Source organism: Polyodon spathula, chromosome 2, assembly GCF_017654505.1.
Source record: "Polyodon spathula isolate WHYD16114869_AA chromosome 2, ASM1765450v1, whole genome shotgun sequence".
Lineage (NCBI taxonomy): Eukaryota > Metazoa > Chordata > Actinopteri > Acipenseriformes > Polyodontidae > Polyodon > Polyodon spathula.
In genome coordinates, this window is record NC_054535.1 from 1,855,264 (window position 1) to 1,872,817 (window position 17,554).

Genomic DNA, 17,554 nt, shown 5'->3' on the forward strand with positions numbered 1-17,554 from the left:
AGCCCTTGAACTCAGGTGGCAGCACCACTGCATACTGGAATTCAATAAGAACCACAGCAGAATGACTGCAGTATACCTCTGTAAGGGTAAGACAGTGAATATGAAGCTACAGTACTTTATTCATCTGCTTTTTTTCATATGTACAGTAAAAATTTACTGAGATCGAGAGCAATTGAGTTTATTCATGACAACAGCATATTTACCTCTAACTTACTGCATTTCTCCCAAACCCAGGGTCTATTCAGACCAAATCTCAAGGGTTTCATGTGCCATTCACTCTAAATAATTCCCATTGAAATAGTTGTATTACTTCACTCTTAGAGTTGTGTGAGGTTGGACGATCACTCTGAAAGGTTCTAGCACACTGGGTTTCTCTAGTGCTCAGTCTAAATGGTTGCAATCTCACTCCTGCTTTTTTCCTGCTTGTTACCACAGCTGATGAGTAAGTTACAATGTTAAGATTGAAATGTGAGAAGATTGTAATGTGACTAAACCAAGGTTTTGTGAAATGATTAATCATGCTTTGTGGTTTCATTATGCAATGCAGAGGGAGACACCCTGTCACAAGCATGACCAGGGGAACCCACTGCTCCACTGAGCTGCACTGGGATTCCAGGGTAAATGGGGGAGGTGAAGGCAGTACATTCTTAACCTTTATGTTAACGTTTGCAAGAAAGAAAAGCAAACAAGATTAAATCAATATATTGTAAGGTAGCAGGGAGAGGGTCAGATTCTTCCCTGATAAAAACATGTGCAAATGAACGTGGGCATGGTTGTGAATTAGAACCAGGTGCAGGGTTTAAAAAGGTGGAAGTCAGTCTGCTCAAGGCTGCTGTGGTGTGAACAGCCTAGCTGTGAGTGTGGTTTGTGGATGGGGAAACAGCTTAGCTGTCCCATGTTAGTCAGGGAAGATCCTGTGTTTAGTTAGTGCTCCAGATGGGAGCTAGGTGTTTGTTTTGTTTATTTTTGTGTAAAATGTTAAAAATAGCGTGTCAGCGCTTCTAAAATTCAATTTCTGTGTCCTGGGTCTTGTATACTGGGGGCAAACGAACGACCGTGAGTGACAGCCTGTTTACACACAGCAGCAGCGAGTGTGGGCGCCCCTATGACCCAGAAAATGAAAAGCATTGAAAAGTTGATCGCCAGGATCAACCAGAATACCGCTGCTCAGTTAGAGCAGAACGTGAGGTGGAGACTGGAGCTAGGGCTGCCGGAGCGGGTGCCGAACGAGTTGGAGCTGCTGCTCCAGAAGTGGAAGCAAGCAAGAGAATCCCCGCTATCTCCAGCGCAAGCAAACCAGCTGAATCCCGAACCAGAGGAGGACGAGCCGTTCCTGTCACCGGAGCCACCGGCTCAAGTCAAGCAACAGAGCCTCAGCAACAGGCCGGGGGAGGCACTCCACCACTGTTAAGTGCGGTCCCATACCCCAGCTGTGAGGACACAAGTCCAGAATGTCCAGACCTCCCTACACTGGACCTTATGCTCAACTCGCAGCACTGCCATGCACAACTGTGCACATGGTGCCCAGCTCCGCTCTTCCCAGATGTCACATGTGCTCCCCCTTCCTTCCACTTTGTTCCCTTCGAGGTCCAAGGCGTCGCTGTGCCGGTCCCGAGCAACCCACTTCTGCCTGTCACTGCTCAGTCAAAGGCCTGCGTTTCGGTCACCCAGGACAAGCTGATCGGGTCCCTTCTTGCTGGTGCATGGTCCCTTCTTGACTGCGCCAGAGGAAGGACCGACCCACCTTTTAGCCCGCCCGTGGAAGAGGGCAAAAACCAAAGACTTGGAACTCGAGGGCGGGTGGTCCTATTAAAGGTGGAATTAAGTGGCCATTAAATGGCCAGTATATTCTGACAAAAAAATAATTTAGAATTTGATTTATTTTGTTGTGAGGGTGATCTTCTCCTTTCATGAGGTTCTTTCATTTTGCGAACAAAAAAGAATAATCTGATGAAGAAAGAACTTTGACAGCCACTGCCGAGTCCTCGGGAGAAGTTTGCCCGAGACAGACAGCACTTCTCGGGGCAGCAGTGTTAGGTACCTCCCTTACATTTTAACTGATATCTCAGTCTCTGTTCAAGTTAGAAAGACAAGAGACCCTTCATCCCATTATCGGCTGTTTAATCTACCACTACAGCTCCATACTTGGCTTCCTGTGCTTCTGCGTTTATTCCTTCTGAATCTTGTTAGAGGTACCCGAGAATACTGTGGCTATTGACAAGCGATTGCTTAACATGCTGTCATAGTCAGAAATCAGAGAAAGCCATTCCACATAATTACCTCTATTTGAGGAACTGGCGTTTCATCGTGCCCTCTGAATGCCAGTTCTTGCTTGCCAAGTGAAACAACAGAATCAATCAAGCATTTAAGAATTAACCTCACACTTTTTTCTTACTTGCTCATTGTGATGTATTGTATCCCTACGCTTCTGCTCATGCAGCTCAACATCCAATCCAGGTTTGTCCAAAAGTTCTGAGTGTTACAGTGGCTCGCAAATGACTTTGGGAAAACTCGTGTTTTTGTGCTGACTTCGATAGACATCCTAGATTACTGCCAGTGCTGCTCTGTACTGAACAAATGACAGTTCCAGCAGCATAAGGTTTTTAATTGACAGATACCGGTAAGCCACGGGTACCTTTCATAATCTGAATGTTGGAAGTGGAGAGTATATCCCTTCCCTTCCTGTGTCGGTTCAGGTATTTGTGGTGTACTCCTCCGTTTTTTAACACTCTCCAATTTTTCTGAGAGTTTTTCTTAAAAATTGATTCGTAACCAAATCGACTACGATGATTCCATTGGCTTATTACATTTTTTTTTTTTTTTTTTTTTTTTTTTTTTTTTTTAATTTGTAAAAAGCAATTCTCCATATTACTTTAAATTTCTCAATAACGGTCTCTATAATATTAGCAATATCTTGCAAAATTCAACTATTCTTACACTGCTTACCCAAGCATATTTATGTCCCGTCTCTGCTCACTAATGATTGGACAGCTGCAAAACCAGGGCAGGTCTTTGACTCCCATTGGTTAAACTTACAACACCTTCAACCTTCAAAAAAATTAATCTGCAATCAACTCTTTAGTTGATTAAATCTGTCCGATATAGAAAGTAGAACCTCATTCAAGTTCTCTCTCTAAAATACAGTACATTATTGCCATGTAGACTTATCAGCCACAGTGCGCACACACACAACAACATATGTGTCAGTCAGAAACCTGTGGAGTCGATTCGAAGACAGCAGCACTACAAATAAGAGGACCGATTTCTTTGTATGAACACCAGAACAATGCCAGGTCTGTAAACTGAGTTCTGCTGAGGCAGCTACTTAGTGAATCCAAGTAAATATACAATGCCTATAGGGAGTATTCACCCCCTTTGCCGTTTTCACAATATTCACCCGTTCTTCTTGGCAAAATTGTTCAAGCTCTGTCAGGTTGGATGGGGATTGTTGGTGGACAGCAGTCTTTAAGTCCTGCCACATATTCTCAATTGGATTCAAGTCCAGGCTTTGACTGGGCCACTCTAGGACATTCACTTTCTTGTTTTTAAGCCACTCCAGTGTCGCTTTGGCTGTGTGCTTGGGGTCATTGTCTTGCTGAAAGGTGAATCTAAGTCCCAGTTTTAGGTCTTTTGCAGACTGAAGCAGGTTTTCCTCAAGGATTTGCCTGTATTTAGCTCCATCCTTTTTGCCCTCTACACTGACAAGCTTCCCAGTCCCTGCCAATGAAAAGCATCCCCATAGCATGATGCTGCCACCACCACGCTTCACAGTAGGGATGGTGTTACCTGGGTGATGTGCTGTGTTGGGTTTGCGCCAGACATAACGCTTTGCATTTAAGTCAAATAGTCAATTTTTGTTTCACCACAGAATCTTCTGTCACATCTTTTCAGAGTCTCCACATGCCTTTTTGTAAATTCCAAGCTGGATTTTACATGGGCTTTTGTCAGAAATGGCTTCATTCTTGCCACTCTCCCATACAGGCCAGATTTGAAGAGTACCTCAGCTATTGTTGACACATGGACAGTTTCTCCCATCTCAGCCATGGAACGCTGTAGGTCTTTAGAGTTGTCATTGGCCTCTTGGTGGCTTCTCTGACCAATGCCCTTCTTACCCGGCTGCACAGTTTGGAAGGACGGCCTGCTCTAAGCCGATTGCTCTGAGATGCCGTAACGTGGTGGTGAAAATAGATAGTGTCTATTTTAGGTAAAATTGTTAACACACTTAAGACTTCCGGTTATCCAACGTGGACTCGAATAAAACCTCACAGTATCGTTTCCCAAGGGGGTGAATACTTACTTCTAAAAAAAACTTTTTTTTTTTCAAAACTGTGAAACGTTTTTGGGGGTGAATACCCCCACTTAGGTACTGTATCCATGCCTAAAACGGAGAGACTATGATGAACTCTCTCAAGATTCAAAAGAACGACTTGCAGCAGTGACTTCTTTAACAGTGAATTGTCACAAAAAAATTTTTACGAATACAATGCTTATTTTTTTTTGATACAACTATTTGTCCGACGCACGCCCCTGAGATTTTATTATATATATATATATATATATATATATATATAGACAATTGCTTCTTTCAAAACAGCACAGATAGACATAACAAATGGAGGTATATGACATAAGATTTATAAAATAATTTCCATAGATACTGTGGCTCAAAGGTTTTTATACCCACCCCCTGCTGATCACTACTCTTTCCTTTTGCATTTAATAAATGTCCAGGAAAAAACATCTAATTATTTATTTTTTCGTCATAATATTCATAAATGTACCAACACTAAAATACAGGGAAGTAGTAAAGTTGTCAAAGTTCATTATCATGCACACATTGTTAATACTGTCTGAGCCTCTGTAATGGTTCTCATCTTGTGTGCTATTTTAACAAAAGATTGCTGCTGTAGGGCTAGTCCTGAGCACAGAAAACAAGAACAGCGGACTAAGAGGAGTGCTGGAAAGAAACTGCCCTTCAGACAGCGAGCACACAGGGTGTTCTGCAAGACATGACCCTAAATCAGCCAGATAAGGTTTTATGGCATGTAGCCTCCCTGGCTAATCAAACTTCAGTGGTGACATCACTGCCAGCATGACACTGAGTGATATGATCGGCCCCACGTTTGTGTTCCAACATTGCCAAGACCCTAAGCATACGTCTACAAAAACTCGTTCTCTACAAAAGACGGTGAGGGTCAATGATTCCGACTCAGCTAACTGACCATTCCAATTGAAATGCATGAATTTGCGCTGATGGCAGAGGCAAACATAAACTTGCACAACAGCAATTAGCATGCATTGCAGCAGAGGGTTCTATTAGCCCGGTCCACACCACTGCTCCTCACCCGGATGTCAATACCAGCTTGCTGTGGAGATGCTTTTTTAAACCATGCTTATGATTGTTTTGTAAATGTGTGGTAACCCTCCATAGCTATTCCCTGCAACAGGACACCCCTGTAAACGACATGTCAGAATCACACTGATGAAACGCTAGCCAAAATGAGTGTCCACTTGGCTTAGTTTGTTGTCATTATTTGCCTTATTTATTTATTTTTTTTAATTTGTGTTTTGAAGAGTAAAGATGAATTTTTAATCATGTCTGACAATGACCTACAGCTATGGCCAAAAGCTTGTTTATATATATATTATATATATGAGAATATGATTGATATTTTATTTAACATCATGTAATCAAAGAAACTATAACATTATACCAAAAAAGTATAGCGGAAGCCATAATAGTAGTACAGTGTTTCATATTAGATTGAAAATGTTACATTTGTCAGTTTTTCATGAAGTATATGGAAAACTACAAAGCAGTGTGTAATTCAATTTGTTAACATAACATTATTCAGCAGATTTCATTCAACTTTATGAAGCAAACTCTTTTAATTCTATAGGGTGATGCCAGAGCTGTACATCCACTGAACATATGGCATGTTTCAATTAACCCCCACACAATGGTATAAACTACAATGGTATAAAATTTGACTCTGATAAACTCAATTGGCTAGTTTCAAAGAGTTCCATTTGCACTAATCTTGGTCTGCTTAATGTTAATGTATGTTTAACCATAATCGGATATGTGGTTCTCTAGATATATCTAAAAATGTAATGTCTATAGATATGTATGTGTATAAAACAGATAGACAGCTCTTTATATCATACAGATCCTTAGATACTTTCAATAGCTGTTATTCATAAGGCATGTCATACCCTAGCTTAATCATAACTGGAGAGAGATTTTATAGAGGAGAGAGAGAGAGAGAGAGAGAGAGAGAGAGAGAGAGAGAGAGAGAGAGAGAGAGAGAGAGAGAGAGAGAGAGAGAGAGAGAGAGAGCACGCGCACTCTGGAAAAAATTAAGAGACCACTGCAAAATTATCAGTTTCTCTGGTTTTACTATTTATAGGTATGTGTTTGGGTAAAATGAACATTTTTGTTTTATTCTATAAACTACTGACAACATTTCTCCCAAATTCCAAATAAAAATATTGGCATTTAGAGCATTTATTTGCAGAAAATGACAACTGGTCAAAATAACTAAAAAAGGTGCAGTATTGTCAAACCTCGAATAATGCAAAGAAAATAAGTTCATATTCATTTTTAAAGAAAACAATACTGATGTTTTAACTTAAGAAGAGCTCAGAAATCAATATTTGGTGGAATAACCCTGATTTTCAATCACAGCTTTCATGCGTCTTGGCATGCTCTCCACCAGTCTTTCACATTGATGTTGGGTGTCTTTATACCACTCCTGGAGCAAAAATTCAAGCAGCTTGGCTTTGTTTGATGGCTTGTGACCATCCATCTTCCTCTTGATCACATTCCAGAGGTTTTCAATGGGGTTCAGGTCTGGAGATTGGGCTGGCCATGACAGGGTCTTGATCTGGTGGTCCTCCATCCATACCTTGATTGACCTGGCTGTGTGGCATGGAGCATTGTCGTGCTGGAAAAACCAATCCTCAGAGTTGGGGAACACTGTCAGAGCAGAAGGAAGCAAGTTTTCTTCCAGGACAACCTTGTACTTGGCTTGATTCATGCGTCCTTCACAAAGGCAAATCTGCCCGATTCCAGCCTTGCTGAAGCACCCCCAGATCATCACCGATCCTCCACCACATTTCACAGTGGGTGCGAGACACTGTGGCTTGTAGGCCTCTCCAGGTCTCCGTCTAACCATTAGACGACCAGGTGTTGGGCAAAGCGGAAAATTGGACTCATCTGATCAAGTCTACACTTTGAAAGTCTACACTCCCTTTCAAAATGTTCACCTTTTCTTACCTTATAGCCTGGAATTAAAATGCTTTTTTTTTTCCCCTTTACCTACACATCCTACCTCACAACTTCCAAACGAAAATTATAGAAATTTGTAAAAAAAAATGTATTAAAAATAAAAACTGAAATAGCTTGGTTTGATGTGTCCACCCCCTTGTAATAGCAATCCTAAATGAGCTCAGGTGTAACCAATCACCTTCAAAATCACACACCAAGTTAAGTGGCCTCCACCTGTGTTAAATTGTAGTGAGTCACATGATTTCAGGATAAATTCAGCAGCTCCTGTAGGTTCTCTCTGCTGGGTAGTGCATTTCAAAGTAAAGACTCAACCATGAATTCTAAAAAATTCTAAAAGGTATTGACAGTGTCGACCCAAGGGACTTTTTCAGCCTGAAAAAAGAAACACGGACCAGGGGTCACAAATGGAGATTAGACAAAGGGGCATTCAGAACAGAAAATAGGAGGCACTTTTTTACACAGAGAATTGTGAGGGTCTGGAATTAACTCCCCAGTAATGTGGTTGAAGCCCACACCCTGGGATCCTTCAAGAAGCTGCTTGATGAGATTCTGGGATCAATAAGCTACTAACAACCAAGCGAGCAAGATGGGCCGAATGGCCTCCTCTCGTTTGTAAACTTTCTTATGTTCTTATGAGCACCAAGGTGCTTTCAAAAGAACTCTGGGACACAGTTGTTGAAAGGCACAGATCAGGGTATGGCTATAAAAAAATATCAAACACCTTGAATATCCCCTTCATTATGGTGTATGGCACCACCAAGACCCTGACTAGATCGGGCCATCCCTCCAAACTGGATGCCCGAGCAAGGAGGAGACTGATCAGAGAGCCTACCAAGAGGCCAATGGCAACTTTGCAAGAGCTACAGGCTTTTATGGCCAATACTGGTCAAAGTGTGCATGTGACAACAATATCGCAAGCACTCCACAAATCTGGCCTGTATGGTATGGTGGCAAGAAGGAAGCCATTTCTTAAGAAACCCACCTTGAATCTCATTTGAAATATGCAAAAAACACTTGGGAGATTCTGTAGCTATGCTTTTGCCCGAACCTTTTCTTTATATATCTAAGGGAGAATGAAAAAATAATAATTACAGTTGTGTAACAAAAAGACGACATTTGTTGAATTTAATAAGATTATACCAACATCCAAAGTTTGGACAGGGCTCAATGCAGCTATAAGTTCACCACAAACAGAGGGACAGGGTCAGTGCAAGTGGGTTCACATGGTGAATACAGACCCTAAAAAGTCAGAACCTCAATACGGCAGCCATATTGGGTCAGGAGTCATGCTGTCATGCGCTGTTTATATAGCCTTGCAATTAGGAAATCACAAGATTACATGATTCCAGTGGCATAATTTTTGTTGTATGATAACTGCGATCAAACTTGACCTACAGAATCATAGAATACAGCTGAGTAACAAGCATGAAGCCAGTAAACTGTTCCGGGGACCAAAGTGATGGGCAGAGGAATCGCCATAATATTTACAAGAGGAAGTCGGCATATAAAATATCCAACAGGGATTCTTAATTGTCTAATGATAAAAGTAATTAGTTTGTACTGTACTTTCTCTGCTAAATCACAACCATAATCCTCTTAGAGGAGACTCGATTACATGCAATCTGAAGCTTCCACAAGTTGAATCTAAACCTTTGTCAACAGCCATAAAACAATGCAAGAGTCTAAAATACAAGCAGATGTAAGAAGTAGCAAATGCAGCTTTATTTTTTAAACACATACAGCTCTGTGTTTGCAGTACAATATTTGGAGTATGCTCTTATTTAATCACATACAATAGTGACAATTTAAAACTGCACACACGTGGTCAGATAGACACGGTCGATACAAATAGAAAAATAAAAACACTCGTCTTGAGAGATCAAGTCATCTGATTGTTAAGTACTGATCCATTAACAATCTTACCAAAACATGCAAGTAAAACGTGTGTGTTACTGCTGTTTCCAGTAATTCTCTTCATTTAGCCACTTCAAAGAATCATGTTTAAATCATTTAGATAAGCTTGCAGAGCGCCTGTGTATGTTTGTTTTGAAGAATCAAGGTTTAATTTAGCTTCACACCGGTTCGGGATTTTGTGGTTTTTACAGATCTGTGAAACCCACCTACACAACAGGAAGTACTTTTACGCTGACAACTACAATAGAAAACATTCAACAATGACCACCACTGTCATTTTTTTTGATCAGATGTGTTCTAAAGCTTATTATAAGGATAACAATCAATGTGAAAGTTACCTTTAAAATTACTTCAATGGTTTTTAGAAGCATCCTGGGTAACTAGCCAAAAATAAATAAATTACAAGTATGGTGAATTGTCAGTGCAGTCCAATTCAATTACTTTCTGCAAACTTGGCAGTATCCAATACCATACTTAGCACGACATTCAAAAAGGTTAACAAAGTTATTTGGCTACTCTGTTGCTGTGCTGCTTTTAATAACCCTGACTGGCATCCACTCCAGAAGTGTTCTGAATCCTGACTATTCTACTGGCATTGCAATAGTAAAAATCTACACACACACAAAAACAGGTGCTTAATTTACCACATGTTGGTGGATAAAAACAAATGTGTAGGAGTAAGACTCAAAACCGAATTATGTAAATTGTAAAAAGCTAAAAATAAATTGTGGAAAGCGTGGAAAATGGCAAATCCTTCAATGAAAGTTGCACAGGATCTGCATTGTAAAAAGGTGCATGCATAGGGTTACAGTATGCACAATTCTGCAACAGCTAAATTCACAGGAAACCAGCCAAGTATGTACAAGTAGCACTAACACAGGATCTCTCATGAAAGTCTAAGCACTCTGCTCTAAAAGGGTTTGAGCATGGGAGAGTTAGGAGTCAGTTACAGGGCAGCTCCACTTGTTTTCTCAAAGATAATGGGGTCTATTCAATTGATTTAAACAACGGTGGATCTAAATACCACCAATGCTCATTTCATCCAAACAAGGCCAAGGTCATTTAAAATAAAAATAAATAAATAAATAAAACATTTCACTATGTGTGCAAGTCTTGAGTGGATGTAAATATGTCAGAACTATAACTGTTTAAACAGTAGTATTTAGCAACGCCACCATACACATCAACTAAACAGACTACATTCATAGGGTTTCCATGCGGGTCAATTTACATGCGAAATGGCGATGTGCGTGCACTTCAGTCCATTTCCTCAGCATCTACCACCTCCCTTTCAAGTGCCCACTACCTTTGCTAACTGTCTAGAAAAAAAAAAGCCCAATCTTCCATGCCAGTTTTTTTTTTTTTTTTTTTTAATAATGTAACTTTAAACTGAAAACAATGACACATTTTACATTAACTGGGTAATACATTCTGAAGCTAAAACTGAAAATCTGTTAAATGAAAATGGTTCAGGTTTAAATTTTTACCACCCCTTGTAAGCAAATTCTCCATCCAATTCCAACAGTCCTTCAAAGAGAGTACACCTACATCGATGTCTGTGTTACTCTTAATGACTATACTAATGCTATAAAAACCACAACCCATATTTAGAAAGCATTTCCCAGCATCTGGTTTGATGCACTGCAGAAAATGCAATGCAATCTTTGAAAGCTTGAGTTGTATCACTATTAATACCACAGACACATTTGCCAAAATAGTGTACTCTAAACAACCGACATTTAAGCGTCCTACATAGTAAACACTGATACCTAGGGATGTGGAACAGCAGCCTGACACTGAAGATTCTTCAATTGTCCCTGAAAATAAGGTAGTATGTTCCAGATAATTATTCTGTATTCCAGAATACTATGTAAACCGCTTCAAACTAAGGACATGAAAAACAAAAAGAAATTATCTGAAACACCCAAACCAGGTCATTTTTTTTTTTTTCAAAAAACCACCATTAGTTTTTCCCAAAACTTATGAACAAGGAGAAAAAAAGTATGAAAGTCATTTGAAGTCATTATTCAAGTAGTTTTAACATTTTCTTTCTTCTTTCTGGCAAATCAGGAACGCCTTATAGTTACACAAATAGAGAATGAAGTATGAACAGACTGGTCTAGGATCCAAAAATAGAAGTCCTGACTTTATTTACCTGCGTGCCAAATAATCTATGAAATGGTTTTGTATTAGTCTTAACTGATTATCTTTATATTTCCTTCAAACCCTGACTTCTACATTTATGTGCAAATCACATACAAAAATGTTCATTGACAGGAGATTTCGCAATCCAAGTACCAAAACCATGCTGCATTACATAGGACCTCAGCACGTTTTTGGCTTCTTGGTAAGGTTTCGCCATCATCTAAAACAAACAAAGTCGTATTAAGAAAATATCCCTGCAACGATACACATTGTTCATATTTAAGTAAGGCTTGCAACTCACTAGCCCTGCAACCAGTCCTGGCTTTCTGAACTTCCCTTGAATAGGTATATTATTAAAATGCTAAGAGTTTGAACAAATCAGACCCATGGTAAATGTGCTCAACTGATTGCACTAGCCAGCATGAATAATCCACAGTGGTTTGGATCAGTTGAGTAGATCCCAATACTATGTATATGTAGGGTGTCTAAATACTTTTTAGCTGTAACAGTATACTTTATAAAAAAAAGAAGAAACCGTAACTGTAGAGGGTTACTGTGGTAAAAGGGTGTGGTAAGCTTGACTGATTTGTAATAAAAAGAAACAGTTTGACCAGCTGGTAGGAAATACATGTTATTCCCCGACATGAAGGTAGATTCAAAACCACACTGCACCGCAGGACTTCGTCACAGCAGAGATGTTTCATTGAGTTACAAGCACCATACCTGTGACCTCCCGTGAAAAAAGTTCCAATAGCATCAGCCGCTGTAATTCTACTCTGTCCGCTTTCCAGAAATGTTACCAACATTAACATCTATGCGGTGTGCAGAAGAAAAACAGTTTCCACATGGAACGTGGATTAGTATCATTGAGTAATATTATCTGTATGGATTAGAAGGGAACATATATAAAAATACAGTAAGTATTTTTTCTAGTAGGATGTGGAGAACCTGCTTTCCTAGGGTTTTATATCCTTACTTTAAAAAAATGTAACACTTCCATAGCCATCCAAGGGTCTTCTGCCCAATAGACCAAGAACTACTAGTATCACTGAATTCCTCATGTCATATGTGTTTACATGACATGGTAACGACTCTCTGTTTTAACTCATTAGAAGGCAAGGTTCCACCAGGACAGTGGACCTGGAAACTTACAAAGCAGGATGTAAACAATGAAAAACATGTACAATTTTCAATAGCTTCTTTGTGCAAAGTAAAGAATGCCAGTTAATATTAGAAACTCCTTAGGACTTCACGTGATTATCAAGATCAAATTTAAATTTACACCAGAATATTGAGCAAATAAAGTTTTAAAGCCTTTACAATAACATACGTTTGTAATAAGTGCCTGCATCGATATTTGCACTATTTCTTTAGTTAAAATGAATGTTTGTCTCATTAGAAGCAGTGGGTGGATATTACCTGTGAGCTAGGAGACAAACATTCTTAAAATGGAAAAAAAAAAGGTCGTCTTCAAAGTCAGTTTTTCCCTTCTACATTAATAAAACAAAGGTGATTCATTAAAAAACTTATTTAAAAAATACACTTCTCTCAACAGTCAAGATGCTATGCATGCATGGAAAGCTGTTTTTTTTTTTTTGTTCAGTGTCTTACAAAGATTCAGTTAGATTAACTAGATAGTTGTACTAACTTTGATTTATAAAATGCAGACCAAGTGTTTTAATTTTCAAAGAATTAACCAAAAAACATTGCACTGGCTAAATGTGAACATTACTGCACAGCACGTTGCATTTGCTTGATCATACTGCAATACTAGTGCTACTTTTGTAACAAACATTACAGAACATATAAACATGCAGTAATTAAAAACAAACTAATTGAAAAAAATCTGAAATTTGAAAAGTGAAAAATCGACCACATCTTCAGCAACCTGTGGGCAATTATATGTAACCCCCCCACCCCCCAAAAAAAAACAAACACCTACTTGATTAAGTAAATGTTTCTCTTCTGCAGCATCATACGTTTGAAAAGTGCTTTAAAATGTCCTTTTAATTCACCACGAAACATGCTGCAAGACCCAGGAAATTCTACATGCAGTCCTGTGCAGAACGTTATGGAACGACAATACCTGGCCAGTAACTTCCTGTGGCTACTTTGTTCATGTACAAACTGCTACTGTGGTTTGCAAACACTTTTCGGCAGGCTGCATTTTAAAACAGCATTTAATCATTTAAACCAAACAAAAAATACATGGCCTTATATGAAAACGGTGACATTGCATGTTTAAATATGTTTTAATATAGGTTTTATCTTTACAGGAAATCAGCATATTTCCTGTTTATTTTGACAACGAAGACCAAACCACAAGTCTTGGTTCAGAGCTGTTTATTAACTTCAGTGGGACATTTCTTTACAGCTCCATTTGTTTTCTCAAGGACAATGGGGTCTACTCAATTGATTTAAACAATGGTGGATCTAAATACCACCATGCTCATTTCATGCAAACAAGGCCAAGGTCATTATAAAAATAAAAAAATAAAAAAAATGTAACCACGTGTGCAAGTCTTGAGTGGATGTAAATAACACAGAGTAACAATTATTATTATTTTTTTGGTTCCTGGGAAGTAAGTGTTATTTCCTAATTGCTTATGCCACAAAAGTATAGAAAATGGCTATTATTCACCACAAACTTTGCTTTTGTGACCAGGACAGTGATATTTTGAAATTCACCTATTTTCCAGAACATTCCATATAGATTCAGTGCTGAGTAAACTTGGAGTAACTTCTAGAACTTTCCAGTAATATAAATAGTAGTATAAATACAGGGGCCTTAAGCCCACCAGTTCAGTTTAGTTCCAGCTGCCTAAGTGGATACATATCTGCATTTTTCTGAGATGGCACCAAGAGGCTGCAAGCATCCAGCAGACGCATTTTGCTATGTCTGCGGCCAATTTATCATGACAAGAGCGAAAAAGTACTCCGTGGAAGCATCTGCTAAGATGTGTGAGGCCTACAAGGCATATTTCGGCATGCCTGTCGGGGATCAAGACAAACCCTGGGCACCTCATTTCACCTGCGAGCACTGCAAAAAAACTCTGGAAGGTTTGTTGGACAATTGTTGCTTGGAATTTTATGTTATAAATTTTGTTAATTTTTAAAATTGTAAAAGTTTTTAATTTTAAAATGTTTTACAATTTTCAATGTTATTGAAAAAATATATCATATATGAAATGTTGCGAGAATCTCTTACACATTAGTCATGGGTGAAATAAATGTATTTTTGTAGGATGGTACAGAGGAGAAGAGAGAGCCATGAAGTTCGCTATCCCAAGAATTTGGCGGGAACCCACTGACCACTCAAGCAACTGCTACTTCTGCATGGTGGACCCTTCCAAACGTCGGACTGGCAAGAATGCACCTGCTATCACGCATCCGGACCTTCCTTCATCCATCGCCCCGGTGCCACACTGCCATGAGCTCCCTGTACCCACTCCTCCGGAGAGAGAGCAGCCGTCTTTAGAAGAGAGCAGCAAGTCAGAGAGCGAGGAAGACGTCATAGATCCAGATGACAATTTCAGAGGTGGAGCTGAGGAGAGAAACCCATACTACCCCAACGACTTGATTAGAGATCTTGGTCTCACCAAGTCCAATGCCAAGCTTTTGACATCTAGGCTCAAGCAGTAGAACTTGTTGGATGAAAGTGAGAAAGTCGCAGATCAGTGGAAGCGTCACCAACCTTTTTCCAGCTTCTTCACCCGTCAAGATGGGCTCTGCTTCTGCCACAATGTGACCAGTCTGTTCGAGGCAATCAGAATCGCCTGTAACCAGAATGAGTGGCGCCTCTTCATTGACAGCTCATCCAGGAGCCTCAAAGCCGTGCTGCTCCATAATGGTAACAAGTACCCGTCTCTTCCCCTGGCTCACTCGGTGCACCTCAAAGAGGATTACAACAGCATCAAGACCTTGCTGGACGCCTTGAAGTATGATGAGTACGGCTGGGAGGTCATAGGAGACTTCAAAATGGTGGCATTCCTGATGGGTCTCCAAGGCGGTTTTACCAAGTTTCCCTGCTATCTTTGCCTTTGGGACAGCAGAGACACCAAGGCGCACTACCACAGGCGGGACTGGCCACAGCGGACCGAGTTCTCTATGGGGAGGAACAACGTCAAGTGGGAGCCACTGGTGGACCCCCGGAAGGTGCTGATGCCACCACTGCACATCAAATTGGGCCTTATGAAACAATTTGTCAGAGCTCTAGATAAGGAGTCGGCAGCCTTCAAGTACCTTCAAGACTTCTTCCCTAAGCTGTCTGAGGCAAAGGTCAAAGCCGGTGTCTTCGTTGGACCACAGATAAAGAAGATCCTGGAGTGCAATGAATTCCCCAAGAAGCTCACTAGTAAGGAGAAAGCGGCTTGGAACAGCTTTGTCGCAGTGGTTCGGGGCTTCCTGGGCAATCACAAGGCCGAAAACTATGTGGAGCTGGTTGAGACTCTGGTGAAGAACTACGGCACAATGGGCTGTAGGATGTCCCTCAAAGTCCATATTTGATGCTCATCTTGATAAATTCAAGGAGAACATGGGAGCATACTCGGAGGAGCAAGGCGAGCGCTTCCACCAGGATATACTGGACTTTGAACGCCGCTACCAAGGACAGTATAACGAGAACATGATGGCAGACTACATTTGGGGGCTGATTCGTGAAAGTGATTTACAGTATAATCGGAAATCTCAAAAAACTACTCTCTTCTAAATCTTTTGTAGTCATTTCTGTATTAGAGTATAAATACGTTAATTTGGATTCATATGTTGTTTTTTTCTGACTTTATGTGAACGAAGAGACACAAATTCACCCATTTTCTCATTGGAAATAGGTAAATTTCAAAATATCACTGTCCTGGTCACAAAAGCCATTTTCTATACTTTTGAGGCATAAGCAATTAGGAAATAACACTTACTACCCAGGAACAAAAATTATGTTGCATAGTGTAACATGTCAGAACTATAACTGTTTAAGCAGTAGTATTTAGCTATGCCACCATACATATCAACTAAACAGACTACATAAGAGTTTCCATGCGGGTCAATTTACATGTGAAATGGCGATGCACGTGCACGTTTGTAAGAATTACAGGTAAATGAGGTTTGTGGCCCAAAAAAACAGCCAAAGAGAGGGATAGGGTAAATCTCATTTACTTGTGTAAATGACGACAGAGGGAAAATCCAAGACCAGTTTTGCATGGAAACCGGCATTTCACGTGTAAATGCTAATGAGCCTATTTATCCATAACTATAAAATATTGCACGGGAGCAGGTCACTTGTTACTGTGGATTCCAAAGATGGCAGAAAGTAGTGGATGATGGGCAATTTTATGGTTAGCAGTGGTGTAGTTCACCTTAATGATAATGCGGGTGGCTTTTTTTGTTTTTTGCTGTGTCTGGACTGTCATGTTGTAGATCTACTGTGGGTTTACAGCTCTGTATAAAACTGCTTACCATGAACTGCATTATGCCCTTGTTATAGTATTAAAAGCAGCTGTTTGACAATACCCTTGCTGTAAAAACTAGGTTAAAGTTAAAACGCAAAGAGCAAGTGAGCTGCTTAAATGTAACTGGATTAACTCTCGTCCTTTTTTTGATCCCAGCTATGTTCAAAGACAACGTGTGTCTCCCCTCCATGTTAATAAATATAGTTGAACTGGATGTCATGAGCCAGCTCGATCCCCCAAAACAGCACAATATCCAACAAGTTGTTGATGCCCTCTCAGAAGTGACCAAATAAAAATTGCAAATGAACAGATTGTGTTTTATTTAATAAATATTTAATGTAATATTTAACACAACTGTAAATCCAACAACTTAAAAAGGAGAGAATCTCTGACAGCACGAGCCTCCTCAGATCACTGCTGTCCAATTGAAACTGGTGACTGAGGTAACCTTCACAGTTACAAGTCCGCTTATAATAAGCAGAATTGGGCTTGTTTTTCAGCTGCAGGTTGTAATTTGCGTAAACACCCACTTGCGCTTGTTTTGGGCTTCTTGTGAAAGGCAGTGCCACTTTCTCGTGAGACTGTAACCTTCCCCTTCTGTCTCACAGACAGACCCCGATTCTTGAACACCTCATTATTTTGTTGTTGTTCAAGAGTTTGTGCAGAATACAGCAGGCAGTGGCAATTTTGGGAACAAATGAATGCACTTCAGTCCATTTCATCAGTATCTACCACCTCCCTTTCAAGTGCCCACTACCTG